This window comes from Hyperolius riggenbachi, chromosome 1 (genome assembly GCF_040937935.1).
Source record: "Hyperolius riggenbachi isolate aHypRig1 chromosome 1, aHypRig1.pri, whole genome shotgun sequence".
NCBI classification, from domain to species: Eukaryota; Metazoa; Chordata; class Amphibia; order Anura; family Hyperoliidae; genus Hyperolius; species Hyperolius riggenbachi.
The window spans coordinates 369,534,486-369,561,845 of record NC_090646.1 but is presented as its reverse complement, the minus strand read 5'-3'; the positions used below and the strand labels follow the sequence as shown (position 1 = coordinate 369,561,845).

At 45.4% G+C, this 27,360-nt stretch overlaps 1 protein-coding gene across 1 annotated transcript in view; it reads right to left on the bottom strand.

The window, feature by feature from the left end:
• PTBP3 (polypyrimidine tract binding protein 3) overlaps positions 1 to 17,637 on the bottom strand; it is a 250,368-nt gene extending 232,731 nt beyond the window's left edge. Inside the window, exon 1 of the mRNA XM_068234303.1 lies at positions 17,549 to 17,637. The gene's annotated coding sequence lies outside the window, so the exon portion shown is untranslated. The remainder of the gene's footprint in view (positions 1 to 17,548) is intronic.
• Positions 17,638 to 27,360: the final 9,723 nt, after the last annotated feature.

Sequence of the window (27,360 nt, the reverse complement as noted above, 5' to 3'; positions counted from 1 at the left end):
ACTAATTGAACTTTCTATTATTAAAAGATTCCCCTGAATTAATTATTGTATACATTCTAATAACATCTTGATTGACAATTACGTTGTGTGATGTGCATCTCCTCACTTTGGCACTAGGTGGTAGCTCTAAAGGAACCAATATTCAATATTGGCAGGTTGTTCTGGTTAGGAGATGCTATCCAAATCCTGGTCCAGAAATGATCCATCATGGCAGATCAGATTATGCCCAGTAATGATCATTCATTCAACAGAAGTATCATGCCTATAGATACAATTAAATTGCTATTTATTGAACAACTGTGTAGCGTAAAAGCTAAGACTGACTGTGATTTAAACAGGTAGTCACCAATATGGTTTAATCAGATTATAATGGATATTGCAAGTAGGGATGCAAATAATTTCTTCTTGCATACTAATTTAATGTAAATGCAGCTTGAACTTGGACCAATAAAAATTGACAGGAAGTTATTCTGATTGATCCATTGTCATGCTGCATATAATTTACATGAAGCATAAATGCAAAGAAATATTATTTTCATTTCATTGATTAGCTCTAGTGGCAGGATTTACCCTGTAACAAGCATGACTGTTGGAGCAATATTCATAGGTATCTATCAACCAAAATAAGCATGGCAGTAATGTACATAAGTGGTTCTCCAAATGGTCTGCAGACCTTCGCTACAGGACCACCCCCACCAAAACCTCCAGGCATAGGAATGTTTCCTTCCCCCAAGCAGTCCTCCTCCTGAACTCAAGTCCCCTACCCAATGACACCTCCCAGCCTTCTCCAGCTCCTCTGGTGCCCTAGCGTATGCACACATATCCCTATGTTTGACCTTCACCTATACCTTACATTATGAAATGTTTTCACTATACCATATATTGTTATGTCATGATCTATTGTATGTATATGTTTTATTTGCACTATGTCATCGCCATGCATATGATTCATTGCACTCATTGCAATGATTCATGTCATTGCAGTTTGTACCACAAATAATTCCAGGTGCGGCACCATGTCGCACTTGACGAATAAAGCGGATTCTGATTCTGAGACCGCAGATGCCAAGGACTACCTATAGCAACATATTTTTTGCAAAATCATATCCTACGAAAGCCTGTCTAGCCATTAGGCATACTGATTAACACTGCATGAAACATACTATTACTTATAGAAACAATGTAAATGTGTCTTTTCACTCTCCCCAACTTGACAAAGTTCATGTTTTATTGACTCTTTATATGGAAAGAACACACCCTCTGCAGGGAGTAGACATGAACATGACATACATCTGTACATTTTAATGTACAGTTGCTATTTATAGCTGAATGTAACTGATGGGAATAGTCACGTTTTACTTGTTCTATGTGGTGGCTGTGTTCATTCCCTTTCACTTTGATTATCAAGGAAACCTCCAGTTTGTAGAAAGCCCCTAGCAGTAGTAGTATCTCTCCTGTCACACGGCCATGACCTAACCACCATCTGTGGACTACAGAGTGATAATAACCACTGGACTATATCAGCTCATGCTGCAGCAGCAACAACAGACGCTTTATGAAAACAACAGAAGAAACTGGTGGGCGTTGCTCTGATTTTTTAGCAAATCGCCAGTTAGTAAAATAAAGAAAGAATGCATTCTCTTCAGATTTATGTACCCTTTACATGAAAAGATCTGTTACCTCAGTTTCTTTACGACCAGTTGCAACAGGCACAAGATATAGATAAGCACATACCCAAAGCTGAGTTGAAAAACATGCAGAGCCTCGTTTATTGAAGGCAGGGATGTCATCATGACCCGAGGTCAGCAGTAACGCCTCCGCCTCTTTGATTCAAATAAACACTGCTAAACAGGCCTAATCAGAAAAAAGCGCAGGACAAACTCTTTGGTTCTCTGTGTTTTAAAATATGATTGCCAATTTTACAGTGCACTATTTATAAAAAGATAGTCATTTTGTTATTTTGTCAGCGGTTCATTGCTAGTACTCCAACCTACTTAGTACCACTACTGCGAAAAATGTTAAAATTCACAATACGTATACACATACATCTAAGATGTACATTTCTTCCAGACTAGCCTTCCTGTGTTGCTGTCACTTACAGTAGGTAGTAAAAGTCTGATAGATCTGTAAGGCTTTGATGTACCGTATTTTCCGCCGTATAAGACGCACTTTTTCTCCCCAAAAATGGGGAGAAAAGGTCCCTGCGTCTCATACGACAAAGGCAGGGAATCCTCGACTTACGAAAGCCCACCGATCTGAACCTCCGGCCCTCCTCCATCGTAGATTCCCTGCCTGTGTCCCCGCTGTGCCTGGCTCCCCCCGCATGCCTCTCCTCCCTCCCCCTTGTGTCTCCGCCCCCCCCACCCATACAAGCAGAAGCAGGGGCAGCCGCTTAACTAATCCATCATGCCCGCGCCGATGGCAGACACCAGTTTTCTCCGTACGGCTTCCTCTAGTGCCGGGCTTCTAATGATGTGACGTCAATGGTGACGTATTGGGGAGGGGGGACCAAGACACAAGGGGAAGGGGCCCGGCACAGTGGGGACACGGAGGGAGACATGAGGACACGGGGGGGGGGGGAGACCAGAGGACACGGGAGGGAGACCAGAGGACACAGGGGGGAGACCAGGGGACACACTGGGGAGACAGCAGTACACAGGGGGGAGACAGGAGGACACATGAAGAGCCATTAGGGCACATTGGGCATCCAGAAGGACACGTGGGGATACAGGAGGTCACATGGGGAAACAGGAGGACACATGCGGGATACAGGAGGACACATGGGGATACAGGAGAACACATTGGGGATACAGGAGGACACATTGGGGATACAGGAGGACACATTGGGGATACAGGAGGACACATGGGGGATACAGGAGGACACATGGGGATACAGGAGGACACATGGGGATACAGGAGGACACATGGGGGAGACATTAGGGCACATGGGGCATACAGAAGGACGCATGGGAAGACATGGGGACACATGAGGGACACAGGAGGACACATGGGGATACAGGAGGACACATGGGGGACACAGGAGGACACATGGGGGACACAGTAGGACACATGGGGACACAGGAGGACACATGGGGATACAGGAGGACACATGGGGATACAGGAAGAGACATGGGGACACATGGGGGAGACAGGAGGACACATGGGGATACAGGAGGACACATGGGGGATACAGGAGGACACATGGGGAGACATGGGGACACATGGGGGATACAGGAGAACATATGGGGAGACATGGGGACACATGGGGGAGACATAGGGACACAGGAGGGCACATGAGGGATACCGGAGGACACATGAAGACACATGGGGGATACAGGAGGACACATGGGGGATACAGGAGGACACATGGAGGAGACATGGGGACACATGGGGAGACATGGGGACACATGGGGACACAGGAGGACACATGGGGGATACAGGAGGACACATGGGGGACACAGGAGGACACATGGGGATACAGGAAGAGAAATGAGGACACATGGGGGAGACATGGGGACACATGGGGGACACAGGAGGACACCATTTGGGGGAGGACATGTATAAGACACTCCTGAAATATGGACGCACAAACTTTTATTGTGGGGAATGCCATAGGCTACAATGCAGAATAGTGTTCTCCATTGTGTTCTGCATTGTAGCCTATCACATTCCCCGCAATAAAAGTGGCAAATGCTATCTGGCAATCAGGATGATGACCACGTTGTAAATATAGAAATGACTACTAAAATGTCATTAAATAACAATAAAGTGGTGATCCCTTATCAAAGTGGTGATTCTGTGTTGGAAACATTTAGCCCAGTTCCTTTGAGTATAGGACGTGAGCAAATATGGCTATTTGGTAACAAAGACATCAATTAAAATAAAACAGGTTCATCTAACCTTTTCCCACACCACAAACTACAAGTTCTACAACAGATGTTTTGGCCAACCTGCTGCATACATATACAGATCATTTACTGTCTTACCAATTCTATTCTTTAAAATATGCGTACTTATAGAAGACCATGTAAAAAAAAAACACATCTATTTGTTAAGCTAAAAAATGTAAAGAAGAAAGAATTGAGTAGCGAGAGCCCCCAAGACTTCTAGTCATATATAAGTCATTACAATGAGGATTCAAATTCTCATATTTTGCTGAACACGTCTTAAAAGCTAGTGAGCATAATGGAAACAGATAAACAGTGGCATAACTATCCTGGACCAGGTTCCCTGCCAAGATTTGCCGGTGCCCCCCCCCCCCCCAACCTCCCCCTTGATCGGGCGAGGAGCTAGGGAGCCTGGTCCTATTAATTATTATGCAGAGCAGGCAGCGGGTTATATAAATTGCTCACTCCCAGGCAATAACCATGCGGGGACTGGAGACGGCACTTGAAAACGAACTAGGAAGTGAGTGCCAGCGCCGGGTGCAGGTAATGTATATGTTACGGCCAGAAGCCACTTCGGGTTCTGGCCGGCCAATGTGCGAAGTGGCTGCAGCGGAGCGGCCAATGTCAGAAATGTAATTACTACACTAAGCTACAATGTATTTTACGGCCGTCTCGCTGCGGCCAAATGTATAACAACTTGCCGGCGGCAATGTAATAGATGAAGCTGCCGGCTTTCGCACTGCCCCCTCCTCCTAACCCCCCCCCCCCCCGCCTCTCTCCTCTCCCTGCCTCCGACACGATACGGAGCAGCCGGCAGGGACACGCGTGTCCCCGCGTGTCCCCGAGAGTCGTTCGTCGCCGTTCTTGCAGAGCGGATGCTCTGCTTCCCCTGCCACGACGAACGACTCTCGGGGACACGCGTGTCCCCGCCGGCTGCTCCGTATCGTATAGGAGGCAGGGAGAGGCGGGGGGGGGGGGGGGGGGGAGGAGAAGGAGAGGAGGAGGAGGCAGTGCGAAAGCCGGCGGCTTCATCTATTACATTGCCGCCGGCTATATTTAATGAAATTAAGCAAGTTGTTATACATTTGGCCACAGTGAGACGGCCGTAAAATACATTGGGCTTGATTCACAAAGCGGTGCTAACTGTTAGCACGCCTGTGAAAACCCCCTTAGCACGTCTAAACAAGCTTTTCGCGCATAAAACTTTACGCGCGCAAAACTTTATGCGCGTAAAACTTTACGCGCGTACTGCACAGAGCACAGGGCGCACCGCGCGAAGTGCAGTTTAAAGCCCATGGGACTTAGCGCGCGTAAAACTTTGCGCGCGTAAAACTTTACGCGCGCAAAGTTAGCGCGTGATCTGATTGAGAAATCCAGTGCTAACCTACTTAGCACCCTGGTTAGCGCGTCTAAAGACTTTAGACGTGCTAAGTAGGTTAGCACCGCTTTGTGAATCAAGCCCATTGTAGCTTAGTGTATTCATTACATTTCTGGCATTGGCCGCTCCGCTGCGGCCACTTCGCACATTGGCCGGCCAGAACCCGAAGTGGCTGGCCAGAACGCGAAGTGGCCACACTTCGGGTTCTGGCCGTAACATATATAACCCGCTGCTTGCTCTGCATATTTAATGAACAAGACCAACTCCCGGGCCCTCTCCTAGCTCCGGGCCTACCCGCCACTGCAATAGTGGCACGGCTATTGTTACGCCACTGCAGATAAATGTACCTAACCATCATACTGTACATACAAAAACAAATGCATGTATCCCTCATTTAACACGGTACAATACCCTATTGCAACTCATTTACAAATATCAATCACTGATGAAGCAAGGACAAGGTTTGATAAACTGATACAATGGGCTCAATTCTAGTAGCTAGCTATGTCAGGTAAATATTTTTTGGTAGGTAAAATACCTCATGAGGTATTTTCCTCTTCTTTTATCAGTTCTGAAAGATTTTTCTCCATTTCCGAACAAGAGGTAAAACATGTGGTAAAACATGAGGTAAATGCATAGAGTGAGGTAAAACATGAGGTATTTCAGTGGTAAGCCTGCAGTAAATAAGTAATAGTCTTCAATTGTCTTCCATAAGTTAGGACAGTCTTTGGAAGATGTTTTTTGTTGTTGTTGTTTTTTGAGGAGGGAAGGTGTATTTGATTATGTAGCAACCTATGAAAAGTAAATTTATAGGCATCCATTATAAAAAAAAAATCCAGCTCATTTACCTTTTAGAGGCTGGGGGGTGGGGGGGGGGTGTAGGAGCACTTTTAGAGGTGGGGGGGGTCGGAGCACTTTTAGAGGGTGGGGGAGGGGTCAGCACTTTTAGAGACTGGGGGTGTGAGTACTTTTACTTTTAGAGGCTGGGGGTCTGGAGGGGGGGTTACAGCACTTTTACGTTTAGAGGCTGCTAGGGGGGGGGGCCTCGGAGCACTTAACCAGAGGAGGGGGGGAATCTGTGTTTGCCGCAGTTTTACTTGATTTTTATTAAAAATAGAGGCTGTGGGTTGGAGCATTTTTTTCACTTATTTTTCCAACCAGAGGTTGGGGAATGGCAATGTTGAGGGGGGGGGGGGGGGGGTGCAGAAGATGAAGGATTGTACGGGGTTTGGAGCACTTTTTCTTTTTTAAAACAAAATGGAAGCTTGGGGGGGATTCGTTGGTCAGATCACTTTTACTTATTTCAGCAAAATATGGGGGCCCTGAACACAGAACAAGCTGAAAAGGCTCCATGTTATGTGACAGATATCACAATTCTGTCACAGCACTGCATTTATCAGCACTGCATTTAGAGGTAGGTCTAATTATGTGAGATAAAAGACATGCAAACACACAACTTATTTCACTTCAGAATTCAAGTGTGAGGTATTTCACCACTAAATACCACACATTTTTAGTAGAAAATTACCACATGAATTACCTCATGAAATTACATGAGGTAAAACTTTACCTAAACTACCAGAATTCAAAAGTTGATTTCCCTCATGAGGTAAACCCAATTCTATAAGGTAATTATTTACTAAACACTACCAGAATTGAGCCCAATATCACTCAAATATTCATTTAAAGAGGAACTCCAGTGAAAATAATGTAATAAAAAAGTGCTTAATTTTTACAATAATTATGTATAAATGATTTAGTCAGTGTTTGCTCATTGTAAAATCTTTCCTCTCCCAGATTTACATTCTGACATTTATCACATGGTGACATTTTTACTGTGGGCAGGTTATGTAGCTGCTCCTAGCTGTTTTGGCTGTTACAGACAGCTGTAAACAGCCATTTCCTGTCTGTGAACATTGTTACATTGTGGCAGTTTGCCTAGAGTACCGCGGTACCATAATTTCTTGTGGGAGGGGTTTCATCACAAAATCAGTCATACAGCGCCCCCTGATGGTCTGTTTGTGAAATGCAATAGATTTGTCATGTAAAAGGGGGTATCAGCTACTGATTGGGATAAAGTTCAATTCTTGGTCGGAGTTTCTCTTTAAATATGGATCCCCTTTATGTAGAAACGGATGTTTACAACAGTCACATTACCTCTCTATTCCAAGAATATCACCCACAACAGGTAAGACAGGCAGAAGTCCTCTATGCATTTCATCAAACAGAACCTCACTTCATCAGGACATGAAGCAGGTTGCCAGTTAGTAATGCATTCAAGTATTTAAATGGAGAGAAGGCATGATAAGAGTAATTACCAAACACTGCCATATCAGAAGGGGTCATTTTAAATGTAATCACAAATAGTGTATAGAAGACCTACCATAATTAAATGTTTTTTTCCCATCTTAGGGTGCAAAGGATCTAGTCCTGTTAATTTGGAAATTGTGATATTGAATGAAGCAGATTGCAAGTACTGACAGGGGGGCAACAGAATAACTCCTAGGAACCTACAATATTTGTATAACTAGCCTAGAGGTTTTTCTGTATACTAACCATTCTTTTTAAGTATCACACCCATAAAAATATAATAACAATGTTAGCCTGGAGAGGGTATGCTGAAATGCATTTAAAGGTAGTCCACCTCTGCAGACTAGCTAGTCCACCTCTGCAGACTAGCTTCTAGATACTAATGTGATGCTCCCCCCATGCTTGGTTCAAAACAATCTGAATGTATTAGGCTGCATTTCCACTTGTGCGGTGTGGAATCGCCGGGAAATCACCGCAGACGAAATCGCATGCGGGTGCGATTTTGCATGCGTTTTTTCCCGCGATTTTGCATGCGATTTCGCATAGGGTAGTAGATGGGCGATTTTAACCATGTCACTGCCTGTGTAAATTAACATTATCTCCTATGCGAAATCGCATGCGAAATCGCGGGGAAAAACGCATGCCAAAACCGCATGCGATTTCCCTATTAGATACATTGTATGCGATTCGCTTAGCGGTGTGCGGGGAGTGAATTCTGACGGCTCTGCCGTGCAGATTTTCCCTGCACACAAAAACGCTCCGCACAACGCACAAGTGGAAACAGGCCCATCCACTTGTATTGGCTGTGCGAATCCGCATGCGGACAACGCATGCGGATTCGCTATAGTGGAAATGAGCCCTTAGGGCTTTGGCTAAGAAAAATCTGTCATTATTTTAATGTCCAATATAATAAAGTTTTACCATCCAGTGAACCATGACAAATGTTTCATACAGCAAATGGTTGGCAAAGACATCCATACTGGCCATTTTCACCAATTAAAGTATTGGCCTATGGCCCCTTATTTATCACTGAAGTCCAGTATAATGAAGCTTCATCACCTAGCGAGATGTGTCCTTACTGTTCAGTGTTTTACCTTACTGCCCAGTCCTTGTAAGTACTAAAGATTCATTCCTTGGATTCCTCACCCTGACCATCTAGCCTAGTCATGTTACCCACCTTTCTTCTGAACTGTATTTCTCGAGACATTTGCTTTATTACTTTAGGACCTGCATGTTGGCTTAGTAAACCAGCCAGTCTAACTGGTTCAGATCAGTGATGACAGACCGGCAGCAAGCACAAGAATGTCAGCCTATATTGCAGACTATCCTAACATGTCAGCAAGCAGAGCGTCATTTGAGTTGATTCACATTAGGTCCTCTGCCAGACTATTTGCTAGATGACAACACACCAATGGGCATGTGTAAAGGGTAAGCGGCCTGTTTAGAGTAAATCTGTCACTGTATTAACCAACCCTAAATCCAGCATGAAACTTCTATGTCCAGTTAACCACTGAAAGGTACTACTGTAAGCATCAATGTTATTTTGACAAAAAACATATTTCTGGATCCATTCCTGGACTAACATTAGACCACACCCACTGTTTTTTTTTTATTCTAAACAAACCCTTTTGTAAAGGCAGAGGTGTTTATTTGGATAAACACAATGGGCTCAATTCACTAAGCATTACCGCATTAGGTAATGAAGAAAACCGCTGACATTACCATACATCTCAAATGTCAATTCACTAAGGCTGTTACCACATGGAAAATTAAATTAACGACTAGTGAGGTATATTTCTGACGTGTGGGGTAAATACTTTAATAAATGTCAATTCACAAAGTTTAGAGCATTCGGTAAAACAAGTGACATGTTCGATATTTTACCTCCAGCCTGGAACTCTTGGTGACTAACAATCAGCCAATCAATAAAATGGACACACAAAGGAGACGGACAATAGGATGAGCCACCCCGTCCTACTACTCACTCCATTGGTACCGACGTACTGCTGGGCAGAATATGTTTCCCTGTATCCCTTAAAGGAGTCATCAGGGAAATATAAAGAAATGAGCTTCACTCACCTGGGGCTTTTTCCAGCCCCTTGCAGCCGACTGTCCCATGCTGTCACCTCTGCTCCTCGCCACTGTCCCGCTCTCGCCGCTCGGTATTCAGGCCGACCGTGGGGTCGGCCTTACTGCGGCTGCACAAAGCGCCGCTGTCAATCATGGCCACATGGGCCTGTGGCAAACTGCGCAGGCTCAGAACTACCAAGCAGCCTGAATACCGAACAGCAAGGGCGGGACAGCGGCGGGGAGCGGAGGTGACAGCGTTAGACAGTCAGCTGCAAGGGGCTGGAGAAAGCCCCAGGTGAGTAAAGCTCATTTCTTTATATTTCCCTGATGACTCCTTTAAGACATGCACAGGGAAAGACTGATACACAGAGAAAGGCCTCTAAGTGGCATGATGCAGATCTGAGGAGATGCTGGGGATACATTTTTCTCTTGAACGTATCAGTCTTAAGCTGACCACTAACGGTCCAATTTCTAGCGAAAAATCGTTCGAGCGATCAGAAATTCTGATCGGAAGTAAAATATTTTAATACATCGTTCACTACACCATCAACGAACCAATCTTTGCTTCCTATCTATCACAACCAACAAGAAAATCCAAATTTTGATTCAACGAAAATTCATTCGGACGACATTTTTTTCACTCGTTCATGATCGATTTTGTCCACCAATGGAGATTATTTACAACCAATCCGATCAGAATTTCTGATCGCATCGAACAATTTTTCACTAGAAATTGGACCGTTAGTGGCCACCTTTAGTGAACTGAAGAACAGATCTTAGTGAATTGAAGCAATGTTTTTCGGTAAATTACCAAACTATTACTGCAAGTGTGAAAATCTAAGTGAATTCAGAAAGAAAAGTCTAACATACTGAAAGCGGTATTTTACCGACCTATCATTTTTTACTGATAGTGAAGTCCAATCTGTTAAAAAAAATGTCTCCCTTTTTGAAACAGGAAATTCTGGCAATATGGAGATTAGATAAGTGAGCAGGAAGTGCACTTAATCCCTCTGACATATTGAGGAGGTGAACTGGTTGTCACTTTCTAAAATGTTACCACTTGCATTGGAGAGTTACTGGGCTGTTAGAAAATTATTATTATTATTTTCCACTTAAATGGAGTTTTATGCAGGAGGAGGCAGAGCAGGAGCAATCCTATGCCCTCTCCAGCTCAGTGTCGGTTCTAGCTCCAATGAGGCCCGGGGGCAAAAGTAGCTTGGGGGCAGGGCCGGAGCTACCATAGGAAAAAATGGGGAATTGCCCCAGAGCCTGTAGGGGCCCCCAAGGTGTCCCTCCCCCATCTTAACTGTTGCTCCCCAGGGACTCTGCAGAGTATGTTAAGTTGGGAGTTGATTGGGGGAGGATCAGTAGCCAGCTCAGGGGCCCAGGAGGGAAATTTGGCTGCAACAAAGGGCCTCTAATGATGCTTTTTGGTCGGGGGTGTCTGTTGGGGGGACCCCCAGGCTAATTTTGCCCTAGGGCCCAATTGTTACTTGAACCGGCCCTGCTTGGGGGGCCCCCCTGACACCTCCCCCTTGACCGCCTCCACCACTGCGCTGGTGTAGGTAGCCCCCACTCCCCCAGTATAGATAGCCAGATGTGCTCCCAGTGTTAGGTAGCCCCCCAATATGGATAGCAGGGTATGCAATAGTGAAAAGAGAAAAGCACTTGCACAAAATGCAGCAGGGGTGGATACTGCCACACTGGGCTTACCTGCAGCGTGCTCCAATGGAAGTCCACAATTTCAATCAGAGAGAAAAGGAAGATAGGCACAGCTGCTAAAATACCCTTTATTGTGGCTGGGTTGACACAAGAAAGCTTACAGCAGTGGGGGGAAGGACAAGTCTGACAGCTGTTTCGCAGGGACTAGCCCTTCTTCATCAGAGACGTCTCTGATGAAGCAGGGCTAGTCCCTGCATAACAGCTGTCAGACTTGTCCTTCCCCCCACTGCTGTAAGCTTTCTTGTGTCAACCCAGCTACAATAATGGATAGCAGGGTGTTTTCCCAGGGTAAGGTAGAAGTAGAGATAACCAGATATGTTCCCCAGGATTAGATAGCCTCCCCCCTCGGTAAAGCCAGATGTGCCCCAAAGGTTTATGTAGTCCCCCAGTATTTATAGCCAGATGTGCCTCCAAGGATTACGTGAAGAGGAAAGGAGCCTAAACCCCTGTGTTGGACAGAGGGAGCGATCTTGACAATACTGTGCAAGTCTGTGTAGTTGTCATCGAAGGGTGCTGCTCTCTTGGGTGCCACTCTAGGTGGTATATAATCTGCAGTAGACAGTGGGATGTGGGGGGATGGGTGGAAAAACAAGGTGTGGGGGAGAGTGCACTCAGGTTGTCATTCAATAAAAATGGCCAGCCGGCCGTGGAATATTCTCACCTGGATCTGTGGCTGACTGTCCCATATGGGGTGGCCAGCAGAAAGGCTTTGTCCCACTTGGACCGGGGACCAAGTCTTGGCAGAAGTCCTCCTCCACAAGGCGTGAAGACGATAGCCTCCTTCAGAGCTGTAGTAGCAGGCTGCTGTTCTGGTATATTTTCCACCTAGCCTGAGTGCTGTGATGCCACTATAGGCGGCTGCACTGTCAGGCAGTCGTGGGTGGGTTAAGAAATTTGAGTTTAAGCGATTTGCCAGTGCAAGTGTATGCAAGTAGGAAATAGACGGCGGCTGCCGTGTGAATCAAAAGTAAAAACTTTTATTGTAGCTAAGCAATGCGTTTCAGAGGGCTCAACCCTCTTTCATCAGGCTCCTGATGAAAGAGGGCTGAGCCCTCTGAAACGCGTTGCTTAGCTACAATAAATGTTTTTACTTTTGATTCACACGGCAGCCGCCGTCTATTTCCTACTTGCATACACTTGCACTGGCAAATCGCTTAAACTCAAATTTCTTAACCCACCCACGACTGCCTGACAGTGCAGCCGCCTATAGTGGCATCACAGCACTCAGGCTAGGTGGAAAATATACCAGAACAGCAGCCTGCTACTACAGCTCTGAAGGAGGCTATCGTCTTCACGCCTTGTGGAGGAGGACTTCTGCCAAGACTTGGTCCCCGGTCCAAGTGGGACAAAGCCTTTCTGCTGGCCACCCCATATGGGACAGTCAGCCACAGATCCAGGTGAGAATATTCCACGGCCGGCTGGCCATTTTTATTGAATGACAACCTGAGTGCACTCTCCCCCACACCTTGTTTTTCCACCCATCCCCCCACATCCCACTATCTACTCCAAGGATTACGTAGCCCCCCAGTATATATAGCCAGATGTGCCCCCAAGGATTACGTAGCCCCCAGTATATATAGCCAGACGTGCCCCCATGGATTACGTAGCTCCCAGTATATATAGCCAGATGTGCCCCCAAGGATTATGTAGCCCCCCAGTCAGGGGCGTAGCAATAGGGGGTGCAGAGGTAGCGACCGCATCGGGGCCCTTGGGCCAGAGGGGCCCCAAAGGGCCCTCCTTCAACTACAGTATTAGCTCTCTATTGGTCCTGCGGTCATAATTATCACTTTTATAGATACTTTGAATGGCAGTAATCATTAACAAACTGTTCCTATCCCCTTTTTTGCACCTCTGACACTGTAGTTGCCATTGACAGGTTTTGATGCGCCGTATTAATTGTTATGTATAGAGTGCTTGGGGGGCCCCACTGTAAAACTTGCATCGGGGCCCACAGCACCTTAGCTACGCCACTGCCCCCAGTATATATAGCCAGAAGTGCCCCCCAGGCATTAGGTATCCTTCTCCCAGGATTAGTTAGTCCCCCCCCCCCCCCCAAGCATAAACTGACAGCTGTACTACCCAGTATTAGGTAGTGTGCCCCTTGTATAGATAGCCAGATGTCCCCCGTTTTAGGCAGTCTCCCCCCACCTGATATGCAGAGTGATGCAAGCGGAAGCGACAGAAAAACTCACCTGTCAGCACTGTCGGGAACTTCTGCAAGTCTTTTCCCCATCACGCAGTTCCGTATCTCCTCTCTGACTCCTCCAGTCGCGCAGTAATGAGAGGCGCCACTAGGGGGCAGCAGAATGGAGACACGGAACTGCGTGATGGGGAGAAGACTTGCAGAAGTTCTCAACGGCGCTGACAGGTGAGTTGTACTGTCGCTTCCGCTCGCATCCCTCTGCATATGGGCAGATGAAGGGGGGCTCTCGAGGGGGGGGGGGCTTCCTGATTCCCCTGCCTGCCACTGTACCTGGCAGCCTGGCCAGCTGAATAACATCTAAATGGTGAAGATGAGTCAGGCTTGAGAGGCCCCCCTGGGCTCTGGGGGCAATTGCCCCCCTTGCCTCAATGGTAGCACCGGCCCTGCTCCGGCTGCACTGTCAGATATGGGCTGTTATGCATCACATAACCCTGGCAATATAATACGACTAGTTGGGCAGACACACTGCAGAAGATAGGGACGCTGCTGAACCCATGTGTGGTGGAAAGTCAGTCTGGTAATTTATTATGTTTTGGGGGCATTCTGCCTAATTATGTTTGGGGGGTACAAACTGCCCAATTTTGATGTTTGAGGGTATAGTGTACCTTATTATGTAGGCTATGGGGACACCGCTTAAAGGAATACTTAAGTCATCAAAAAAAAATGACTTCTACTCACCCGGGGCTCTCCTCAGCCCCCTGCAGCTGAACGGTGCCCTCGCCGTGTCCCTCCGATGCGCCTGGACTCGCCGGCGGGGTCTGGACGTCACCGGCCGGCAGGCTGGGAACGCGGCTTGTGAGCCGCGTTCCCGGCCGCAATAGCATTATAGATGGCGCTATTGCGGCCGGGAACGAGGCTAATTAGCCGCGTTCCCAGCCTGTCGGCCGGTGACGGCCAAACCGAAAGTGGCCGCCGGCGAGTCCAGGCGCATCGGAAGGACACGGCGAGGGCACCGTTCAGCTGCAGGGGGCTGAGGGGAGCCCCGGGTGAGTAGAAGTCTTTTTTTTTTTTTTATGACTTAAGTATTCCTTTAATTATGTTGTTGAAGAGACATGCCACTTGTGTTGTTGGTTGTATTATTATGTTGGGGAGGATATGTTGTCCATTTATGTTGTTTGGGTAGACTCTCTACATAAATATTATTATTATTTAGTATTTATATAGTACTGACATCTTCCACAGCGCTTTGACATAATGCATATAGTCATATGTCAATTGTGGTCTAGGGATAATATTCGGGGCAAGCCAATTAACTTATCTGTATGTTTTTGTAGTGTGGGAGGAAATCAGAGTGCCCAGATGAAACCCCCGCAGACACAGGAGGAATATACAAACTCAAAGCAGAGACTGCCCTGGTTGGGATTTGAGCCAAGGACCCAGAGCTTCAAGGAGTAGCAAGTTGGGAGCCAGCAGTAAGGTATTTCAAATATAATACATTGCAGGCCTTGTAGATAGCTTATTAATGCCAGTTTACTGTCATATCCATTAATAAAGGCAAGCTAACTAGAACTTTAAATGTTCAAATAATAAGGCAGGCCACTGATGAGTAACACCTATATTGAAACTCTCAAATTTGATTGGTGGATATTGGTTGCAACAAATAGCACTGAAATCTCACTGCTAATCATTTTGATCACTTAAACTACACACAGATGCTCAATTATTGTGATTCAGGATGATCCTTTGTGATCACTCTGGATGACAGTTTCAGGAACAATTGTTGTACAGAAACGCTGTTCAGCTACAGCCAAGCAGACTGTTCTGGTTTATGAAGAGAAGAGGGGGTGGGGACTATCCGGTATAATGTGGGAAACAACCATTGCAGGAAGAACAATAGAAACCAATAATGCCTACTTGATGTTTCCCATTTTGTGATCCACTGTGAGTGATTGTTAAATGGCACTGTGTGGGACAGATATACTGACAGCAGATTTTTGTATTAGACAATCACAAACAATTGCCCTTACTGTTGCTCTAGTGATGCAAACCAAGCGTGCACATATATATACCAGTACAATAAAGGATTGCTGTTTGGTTGCTTTACATAACTGGCTTAGCACATTGTTCTGTGGTTCATGAAATAGTCTGTACATTACTCATGTTATATTGCTGGGGTTCCTTGCAGCTCACAGCTGTTAAAGAACTGACTTGACTCAGGCCTAAACTTGTCTGTTGTCCATTAATTATATACTCTCTTATTTCATTTCGGAGAAGATGTCCTTTTCAGTTTGACACTCTTTCTAATCTCATTTGGACAAGCCTGCTACAAATGTCAGCTTTGGTTGAAGATGGAGCAGTGAAACCACCCAAAAATGAATAAATGGCATGATGAACACCCTGCTTTGTCCTGAATGCCTTAGGCTGTGTAAACATGCATGAGTACTGGATCTCGCAGGGGACAGATTGGGGTAGAGTTCTGTACAAACGCATCACTAAACTGTTTTGTTATTAAGGCAGCGAGTGGAGGGAGGTCGTCCAATGCACAACAGAGCTGGAGGGGTAAGAGGCAGAACAATGGCCTCAACCTATACAAGTCCAAGACAATCCGGTAATCTGGATCTCTCTACAATGCATTGCAGCCACTATACACAAAATAGAACCATCTAGCGTGTGTATGAGATATTTCATGATCATTTTGTGTACCTATTTAGAGAGTATAAACAGGTGCCCCCCCCCCCCCCCCCCCCAATGTCTGCATATCCCCAGATTGGTCAGTGGTGATTGGACAATCTGGAAAACCGACCACTAAGGTTAACCACAACTGTTGCACAGCACTGGCTCATCTTTCCCCCCTCCACTCTCCATTGGGCAGAAAGATTGAGCACGCTGCCCAGCAGTGTGTCTGTACAATGATGCATCATCCAAAGCAATCAGGAGCAATCAAACCAGTTTACAGTCAATAATCACAAATGTATGCGAACTCCACTAAGTCCCTGCAGCTTCACAAAAGGTGCTTATACTTTTCTTGCTCCACCACAAACAGCATAGGTGACTTATTTTATAATTGTTATTAGCTCTTTATTTTGCTGCAGGGAAATAGCCTATAGTGGAGAGTCAGGAGCTGCTGGAAAGTCTCTGGCATTTGACATGAATATTAAGCGGAAGCATCAACCGAGGTATATTAAATAAGAATAAGCAATAAAGCATAGAATAGGAATCAGACTGAGTCTTGCAATGTCTCTGATAAGTGAATTTGTAAAGTTATTGCTGAATAAATTGAATTTAGTATTACCCCTTTAAGCCAAATATGTTATCATTAGAGAATAAAATTGCCATTGCCTAGTGTGACGTGGACCCTCTTCCACATCTATTTGGTACAGCACAATGAACAGCAATGATTATTCCTGGTGCCAGGGAAGTAGCCTCGTGCCTAACTCAAGTCAAGTACACAAAGCCAGCTTTCTACTTGTGCACAGCTACATAGGTGTGACTGTACATATACAGGGCTGGGCTGCTTCCATTACTTCAACTACTGTCCACATCAAACAAGCAGCATCCACAGAAACATAATAGACCTGAGCTGACACAAACAGCAGTCAAAGCATAAACATGACGATCATTATTACACTAACACAAATATAATGTGCAATTATGTTAAATTATAGTGTGTGCAAATCAGCTTATCCTATCAAGAGACATTCTTATTAAAGGGCTATAACTCTGCAGTAACTGCTGACATCTGATACATGTAACAGTAAACAGTTAAAATGCATCCTATAAGGAAAGCCCGTATAAGAAACTCATAAAGTAATGTTAAAAACTATGATTTATGATGCATTTAACGCCCCTCTGAAGCAAGAGGTTTACATACACACCCACCAACCCCTAGAGGGATGTTCAAAGGAGATTAGAATTTGAGGGTACAGCAGTGAGCACAATCTAGCAGAGCATCAAGTCTGCCACTGTGTAGTGATGGAAGCAATCTAGGCACATGTATTACGCACTGGGGCAAAGCAGAAAGGCAAGGCATCCACTTACCCATCCATGGCCCGGAGAACGAGGAAAAGACAATTTAAAGCAATAAATATAGAAGGTAGACAGACAGAGAGCAGAAGAGACCAGTGCAGAGAAGAGGGAAGAGGCGGAGGGAAGAAGGAAGAGATGATTGAAGAGGAGGAGGAAAGGAGGAGGGCAGGGGAGAGGTGCCACTGGAGGAGAGGAGGTGGGGGGGAGTACTGACTTTAACGGCTTCACTGCCAGGAATCCCTGTCATAATACTGTCACAATCACCAACAAGTTAGAAGACCGTTTCATTAATACCAAGTCTTCTTACACAGCTAAGAAGTGCATTCTTTTATGAAGAACTGACAGCTCTGTATTCTGGTTCAGGCATATTATGTGTCAGTTTTATCTAAGGAGCATGTCACACTCCTGCAGCTTGCTGAGTCTGGCAAAGTTTTAAAGTGTAAAGTGGGCTATACACATATAGATTGATGGAATCTGATGGGAATCTATTGCACCGATCAATCATAATTTCGATTGATGTTCACTGAAAAATGGATCAAAATGATCAATCAACCTGGATGGAAAATCTGTCAATTTGGTGGCAGGGCAGTAGCAGCAGTATATTAATTACCCATAGTGATGCATTGCTTTTACACTGTGCTTTTATTATTTTCAATAGATTTAATGCTGGAATCTATTGAAAATCCATCAGTCCCTTTCTGATCAGTTTCAGATTAGAGAGGGAACCATTGATTTGCCACATTGGGTGGCACTCTGAGTGTGCATGGCCACTGCTACCCATAGTAATGGCATAGTGTTGCAAAAAAATCAATGAGATCGATCCGACAGTAGCAATTAATTCCACCACTTCTCCACTAGATCTAAATTAGTTGCAAAAGTCATATCTAGATTAGAATTGACCAAACTGCTAATATTCTATCACTTGATGCAGTACAATGCAATTTGCCAGTTTATACCTCAGTACTCTCCCCACCCACTTTGGAGATTTTCCATCATGTCTGATAACCCTTTCAATCAGTAATCTGCCCAGAGTCAATCAAAATGTAAAGGTGGCCACTAATGATCCAATCTTTTTCAACCAATCTTACCATTTCTATGTATTATAGGGGAAAGCCTATAGTATTCATTCAATATATTCACTCAGTTTACTCTTCTACTACATAGATTTGGTAAGATTGGATGAAAAAGATTGGATCATTAGTGGCCATAGTTAGGCATTTTGGGAGGAAATATTCACTGTCAGATTCAATCAGCGTGATCAGGTATGTAGGTAGTAAAATGTCTACAAATTCGCTTTATACAAGTGATTGAAAAACTGTTTGCAATTGCAAGAATCCTGTACTTTGTATTGGAGCGCAATCTCTCCAAAAATATGCTGCCGTGTGACGACACAATCCTGTTCCCTTGAATCCCTTCTAAATAGCTGCAATTCCGGGCCTAGCCACTGAGAGTCCCCAGAATGTCTTCCTCAGATGATGCATGGTCAGATCGACCAAGAAACAGATCTCTCTTTCCAATTAGATTAGAGAGAGATCTGTTGGGTGTCATAAACTGCAGGGTGATTCCCGATCAATTTCAGCATGAAATCTTTTGTGAATCAGCTTCATAACATCGCATCACTACACCCAGCTAAGGACACTAAGACTGTGTCAATGGTAGGGATTGTGAGCCCCTGAGAGGGACAGCAAGTGACATGACTATATACTCTGCAAAGCGCTGCGGGATATGTCAGCAGGGGCGTTTCTAGGTTCCTGGGAGATCCGGGGCACCAAGAGAGAATGGTTGTGCGGCACGGCAAAAAAATGGGCGTGGTCATGTCATGGGAAAGTGGGCGTGGTCAAATGCACATGAGCATAGCGGTAGTGTAACAAATATATTAACCATTTAAGCCGCCTGGACGTGATTGTCACGACCAGGCGGCTGCTGTGCGCTCCCGTGTGCGATAGCGCGCGCCCGCATGGGCATGTGCCACGCCCCGTTAGCCCGGAGATCAATTAATGGAAACATAGTTCCCATTCATTGATCTAAGTCCCCGTTATTAAGACCAATGGCTTCTTTTCAGAAGCCGCAGTCTTTCTGAGGAAAAAAGTTTCCCGTCCTCCTTCTTCTTAACGAGATAAACAGAGGAACACCAAGAGCCCCAATAGTGTAGTATGTATTGACAAAGGGGATAATGACAAAGAGTAATAGTTGTTATACTCACAAGCATGGGTCACCAATAGCCAACCACTGTAAAGGCAGGTGGGGAGATTATCCTGACCCCACTCAGGAATAAGAAGTTGCTCTCTGTAGATAGTAGAAAAGGGTCTCAACCCTCCACCCAGGGTGGATACAATATTATATAGCAGAGAACAGAGGCGCCAAAAGGATAAAAGGGGTTTTAAAGGAGCTTAAACGCCAAACATTTTGTAATTAGAGGAGGCAGTGGTGGACTTACCCCCTCCAAGCAGACATAACACGACTGTACATTCAGTCTATTTTTTAACGAAATCCAGATAAAACAAAGCAACGCGTTTCACGGGTCAGCGCCCGCTTCCTCAGGCAATAGAAAAGGAGTTACAGCATCTAGCAAAACAAACAACACTCGGCACCTCTGTTGCTTCCTGGAAGCAAGAGTGCTCACTTCCAGGACTAAAAAAAATGTCACTGTGGCCATCTTGTGGCCAAATAGTAAGACTACATCTACATACTTTTTTTTTTTTATAAAAACACAATTACAATTAAAAATAACTGTTTACCTCCCACACCAAAAATTACCAAAATAAATTTTTTAATGAAAAAAAAAAAACATAGTTACTTAACCCTCCTGGCGGTAACCCCGATTTGTGTAATTTTTTTTTTGCTGAACGCAGCTGGCACTTTGCCAGCTGCGTCAGCACTTCGATCGCCGCCGCCTCGCGCTCGATCGCCGCTATCCGCGGCGCAACACAGCCCCCCCCCCCTAGACCCCTGCGCTGCCTGGCCTATCAGCGCCAGGCAGCGGCAAGGGGTGGATCGGGACTCCCTTAGACGTCACGACGTCCATGACGTCGGTGACGTCATCCCGCCCCGTCGCCATGGCGACGGGGGAAGCCCTCCAGGAAATCCCGTTCTTTGAACGGGATTTCCTGATCGCCTATCGCCGGAGGCGATCGGCGGGGCTGGGGGGATGCCGCTGAGCAGCGGCTATCATGTAGCGAGCCCTAGGCTCGCTACATGATTTAAAAAAATTAATAAATCAAAAAAACGGCTGCGCTGCCCCCTGGCGGTTTTTAATAAACCGCCAGGAGGGTTAAAGTGAGCTAGAAAAAAAAAAGATCCACTTACCTGGGGCTTCCTCCAGCCCGTGGCAGCCGTCCTGTGCCCTCGCTGCAGCTCTGATGGCTCTCGGTCTTCTCCGCTGGTGCAGCCGACCTCGCCAAGTCGGGTTCCGGGTCGGCTTCTTCTGCGCTCCACCGCGGGGGTCACGTGGTCTCCCTGACGTCATCAGGACGGTACTGTGCAGGCACAGTAGTTCTGCCCCAGGTAAGTGAATCTTTTTTTTCTAGCTTGGACAATTCCTTTTAGGGTCTGAACTTTTTCAATATGCATGTGAAGAGGGTATGTTACGAGCATTTTTTAAATAATAAGCTTGTAAATAGTGATGGAAGCAAAACTGAAAAAATACACCTTTATTTCCAAATAAAATATTGGTGCCATACATTGTGATAGGGACATAATTTAAATGGTGTAATAACCGGGACAAATGGGCAAATAAAATACATAGGTTTTAATTATGGTAGCATGTATTATTTTAAAGCTATAATGGCTGAAAACTGAGAAATAATTAATTTTTTCCATTTTTTTCTTAATATTCCTGTTAAAATGCATTGAGAAAAAAATAATTCTTAGCAAAATGCACCACCCAAAGAAAGCCTAATTGGTGGATATAGATCAATTGATATAGATCAATTCTTGTGATAATTAGTGATAAAGTTATTGGCGAATGAATGGGCGGTGAAAATTGCACTGATGCATAAGGTGAAAAATACCTGTGGGCTGAAATAGTTAAATAGGCAGTATTTCACATAAATAAGCCCCTCACCTAGCTTCTGTCTTGTCTCCGGCTTGCTGGCCTGTGTGCTGTATTTGGCTAGCGGTTATACTGGGCTTGCTGGTGGTGATGCTGGGCTGCCTGGCTGCTGGTGATGCTATGCTAGTCTGGCTGGTGGTGATGCTGTGCTGGCATAGCTGGCGTTGATGTTGTGGCCTGGCTGGCGGTGATGCTGAGCCAGCATGGCTTTTCTGGGCCAGGGGCTTTGCTTGGTGATTTGTTGCGGGCTTTGCTGGGCTGGGGGCATTTTTGGGAAATTTGCTGGCCTGGGGGCTTTGCTTGGCTGTACGCTTTGCTGGGCTGCGGCCCGGGAGCTTTGCTGCTGCCCAGGCGCTTTGCTTGGCTGAGGCTTTGCTGGGGGCTTTGCTGAGGGCCGGGGGCTTTGCTATGCTGGGCTGGGGGCTTTGTTGTGCTAGGCTGGGTGCTTTGTTTTGCTGGGTTGGGGGTCTTTGCTTTGCTGAGTTGGGTGCTTTATTATGCTGGGCTGGGAGGCTTTGCTGTGCTGGGGGCTTTGTTATGCTGGGCTGGGGGGCTTTGCTATGCTGGGTGCTTTGTTATGCTGGGCTGGGGGGGCTTTGCTGCGCTGCGCTGGGGGCTTTGTTATGCTGGGCTGGGGGCTTTGCTTTGCTGCGCTGGAAGCTTTGTTATGCTAGGCTGGGGAGCTTTGCTATGCTGGGCTGGGGGCTTTGTTATAATAGGCTGGGGAGCTTTGCTATGCTGTGCGCTTTGTTATGCTGGGCTGGGGGCTTTGCTTTGTTGCACTGGGGCTTTGCTTTGCTGCACTGGGGGCTTTGGTATGCTGGGCTGCGGGGCTTTGCTGCGCTGTGGCCTTTGTTATGCTGGGCTGGGGGCTTTGCTTTGCTGCACTGGGGCTTTGCTTTGCTGCACTGGGGGCTTTGGTATGCTGGGCTGCGGGGCTTTGCTGAGCTGTGGCCTTTGTTATGCTGGGCGGGGGGGCTTTGCTTTGCTAAGCTGGGGGCTTTGTTATGCTGGTCTGGGGGGACTTTGCTTTGCTAAGCTGGGGGCTTTGCTGGGATGGGCGCTTTGCTGGGCAGAAGCCGGGAGGGCTGGTTGCAACGCTACAGACCTCAGGTCACTGCGACCGGGGAAGGCAGAGCAGGACGCACATACAGGAAGTGACGTCACTTCCGCATTTTAAGTGCGTTCTGCTCTGCCTTCCCCAGTTGCCACGATTTAAGGTCTGATCATGGCAGGAGCGGGGAGCCGGCACACTGCAGGGGGAGGGAGGCGTGGCACCTGACCATATTGTATCTGGCGCACCATGGCAACAGGTTCCAGGGTGGTGCCCCGGATAAAACCCAAAGCGACGCGCCTGTACTGTATGTCAATGCTATATTATATGCTACACAATAATTATACTCACAGTATCTTGTTTGCTCCTTTCTTGATGAATGACCTCAGAGTGTTAAATTTGCATTGACTGACTGACAATGGGCAGTGCTGCACTTGCATTTGCCCACTAGACCACTACCTGCCTGGCAATCCATGGAGTGGGCTGCACTACTGCAATTATCATTTATAAATTAATTTTATAATAGCAGTCATCAATTAATTGAAAAAAAAAATTCTATTAGAAGTGTTTTAATTATCACTGTAGGCGATATTCATTTTATTCATGATGCATAAAGTAGTTTTTTTATGTTAGAGCTTGCCTGAAAAGCTAAATTTTCCCATGCATTAAAGTTATTTTAGCATGTGTTGTAAACACTTTACTTTTAAAACATGTCTGACTTTTGAATTCAGTAGTGTTATGAAGTGCTATTGGAACATCTGTGGCACATTATGCATGTACCTTTTCTATGAAGATATATGATATATGAACTATTATTAAAATCCGTCTCTAGGATTCTTTTCCATCCCCTCTGCACCAATGCAGTCTCTTTTTACTCCTCAGTGTCTTAAGCTATGTACCCATGTCACAATTTTCCCAATGACTTTCCCAACACCTGGCGATTTTTTGAACGGCGAGCGTTTATTTACACGACATTGTGACGTGGATACAGGCACATGATTATGCAAACTTCGCTTAGCAACGCGCAGCGATATCAGATCTTTAAGATCCCCGATGACCTGAGTACTGTGATCGCTAGACTTCCCGTTCACACCAGTTGTGTAATGACGCGCACATCGCATGCAGGAAGAGGCGTCGCTTAACAACCTCCAAGGGGATGTCGCTGGACTCGTCAGGTGGTGAGTACCATTCTTAAGGTGCTACACGCATTCAAAGCAGCTGCACAGCATTTTTAATACGCTGTCATTTGACCTGAAGCAGTGGGCCAAGACCCATTAAATTTGTTGTCTTTTAAAGGATTAAAGGAACACTATCAAACCAAGTATTCTAAAATGACAATGTATAAATAATGTCTAAGTAGCTGTGTAAACATTTTCCTACTTTTCATGTTAAGTATCAGAGGCAAAAGCTTTAATTCATTGTGTGTAGGTTTAAGCTACGTTTGTCTCATTTGCAAAGGTATGAATCTCTGCAGTCTGACATTCTAAGAACAGTGTAATATTGAAGCAGAGTTATATGAAAAGCCTGTCAGGTGTCAGGTTTTACACACACAATTACAGATGTTTATGTTGCACATAAGATAAAGTTCCCCTGCTCTCTGCAGAGAGCTCAGTCAGAGACAGGCAGAGCTTTCTCACACACGCACAGGATTAACAGATGAAGTGTGAAGGAATTCCCCCTTCCCTCATGGTTCATTCTGCTGTAGATAGATTTAGATAACACTAAACAAAGAGATAAGAATTTAAATGTATACACCAGTACTTAGCAGCATTTTTCCAAACATTTCCTACCTCAATTGAAAAAAATATGTTAATTGATTGTTCCTTTAAGCACTTTGGGACTGGATGGCTACAGCCCAGAGCAGTCCGTGCCCTTTTAACACATGTAATTGCAGTGATTGGCTCACAGCAATTACAGGTGTCCAATATACAGAAGCTCTGCGAGACAGCAGAGCAAACAGACAGTGTCAGGAATGGCAAGAGTGAGCAGCTCGTGCAGCATCAGTGAGTAAAATCTACACCCTGGCAGAAATAAGCAGCAACAGACAGGGTGTAGATTTCAATCACCGATGTCTGGCAGAGGTTCATGAATACTTGTTTCCCTCACGCAAGTTGCAATCTTCATTGAGTTAAGCCATCTTTCTCCAGGTTGTATCCTACATAAAACCCCTTTGTCTCTGCGTCCATGTGTGTCCGTGTGTGTGTGTGTCCCTCCATTTGAGACACTGCGCATGTGCCGCAGGGACACCCTTTGGACGGAGCAGGAGAGCTAGGGGGTGGGCAGGCGGGTGCGCGTGCACACGCGCTGGCCGTTGTGACGGACCTAGCCCGTTTTTAAACGGGCTAAGTCACTAGTAAAGTATAACACTTGTTTAACAATCCTGTTATGTTTTACATAACATTTATATAAAATGTAGACATTTTTAAAGAGTTCACAAAGTTTCAACCACAACTGTCATCCAGAAAGTAACAGCGTTTTCATTTAATCAGTTGAGGAAATATTTTATTTACTTTCTTTTAGACACACTGGGCTTGATTCACAAAAGAGTGCTAACACAGTTAGCACACCTAAAAGCTTTGGACATGCAAACTAGGGTGCTATGTAGTTTGCACGTCCAAAGCTGTTACTGATTGCATGTTAAGTTGGTGCGCCCGAAACGTCGCACCGTTCGCGTGTAAAATAGCCTTTCAGGCTATTTTGCACGTAAACGGTGCAACGTTTCATGCGCACCAATGCGATGTTTCACATGCACCGTGCAGCGCTAAACCTTGGGCGCGCAAACGGTTGCGCACTTATTAGCATGTGATGCGCCCGTTTTCGCATCCTAAGTGCCTTTTCACTGGCGTGCTAACACTTAGCACCCTTTAGTTAATCGAGACCACTGTATCTTCTGATTATTTCTCCAAACTCCTTCTTTACTTCAGAATTTATCATAATTTTTCATAAGGAATTCAATCCCTTTGTTGTAGTAGCATAACACCTATAGGTTGGAGGAATCAAGGGAGAGGGCTTCATGTTAATGCTGCTGAGCAAACAGATACTGTCGTTATGCAGTCACGTGACAAGCAGTGCAGGGAAAGAAGAGATTTACTTGACAGGTACAAGTTTAATTATACTGAAAGAATACCTTGTGTGGCAGATAAAAGCAGACAGCTGTTTCTTTCTTGATGACCCTCGTAGATATCTTAAGAGAGATATGTTAGTAGTATTGTAAATGTATTGACTTGATTTATGAAAAAAAAGAACACAGACAAGTAAAATGATTGTTAGAGGGTTAATAACAGTGGCCAAGAGAAAGTGACAGTATAACAAGAATTAGTAATATGAATTAAAAGTGAATAATTCATTTTATTCAAAATTGTCCTGCCACAGATCTTGTCCTTCTGGATTATAAAAAATAAAATAATCTGCCAGTCTGTCTCTATTGCTGAAAGCCACAAATCCTCTGTGTTGACACAGGCTATAGACGTTAGACAGGTCATCATGAAGGAGATGCTCAACCTGGTGCTCCTCAACATCCGGAACATAACTGTGCTTTTAAAATAGCTATGGCATTCTTTAGCAACATTGGTTTTGCAGAGTAAAACACCTTCCTTTTATATACTTGAATGCCAAAAATGCATTCCACCATCCTGCATTTATGACTTAGCCCATAGCTAAAAATTCTTTTTGCATGAGTAAGGTCTCATACCATGTTGAAAGAGCCCACATGTCCCATCTCCAGACATCACAAGGGGATAAGGTCAAGGTCATATTGCAGGCCACAGGGTTTGGGATTGGGTATAGCCAGCTTTTCCTCTCGGTAGTTAGTAAAACTTTTCTTTTCTAGATGATGTAGTAAACCTTGGAACTTCCGGTATGACTTTACATCAATATAGGTCAGGGATGTCAAACTCAATCCCATAAGGGGCCAAAATCTAAAACCTAGTCTTAATCACAGGCCAGATTGTTTAATAAGATTTAACATTTATTGAACAGTCTCAAACTAAGTGGCATAACTATAGCGAATATGGAAGGCCAGCTCCTTCCCCTTCTGCAGAGTAACACGGTGGAGCAGTTTAACCACTTCACCTCCCCTAGCAGGAGTATCTATGTCCCTGTATATAAACAAATATAAACACATGTAAACACTTGGTTTTGTCTTCTTGTAAGGTTTGCGGAATCGTTTTCGTGGTCAGCGCACAAGATGCGCACTGACACAGCGAAAACCCTCCACAAGCGTATAATTAGGTGAACCCAGGCTAGGTGCAATGCACCAGCAGAGGGCAATTCCCACCGGCAGATGGCGCTGTGGAGTGCAGACGAGCAGCCTCTGCACGGCCACAAAGCCTAGATGGGAATTGTACAGATCTAAGACAATGCAGGGCTGAACAGCCCTTAAAGAGAAAGAGCAAAGAAACAGGATGAATGTGTGTCCACCAATCTAGTCGCCACCCAGCGACGGTGAACACATATCAGCAGAAACAAAAGCCAGAACGCATTCGCAGGAGATGCGTTTGCCAAAAGTGACAGAGAGACAGAACAGAACAAAACACGAGAAAAGGCACAGCAAATAACAATAAGAAGATAATGAAAACAACAAACGCTAGCTAAACGCGAACACCGCACTCATTCGCAACAGCAAACGCGTTTTCTGCACGGTCTCCGCACGTAAAGCGCAACAGAGACAAGCACGCCACCCTGAGTGACCAAAGACAGACCAACACGAATAGAGAGAAC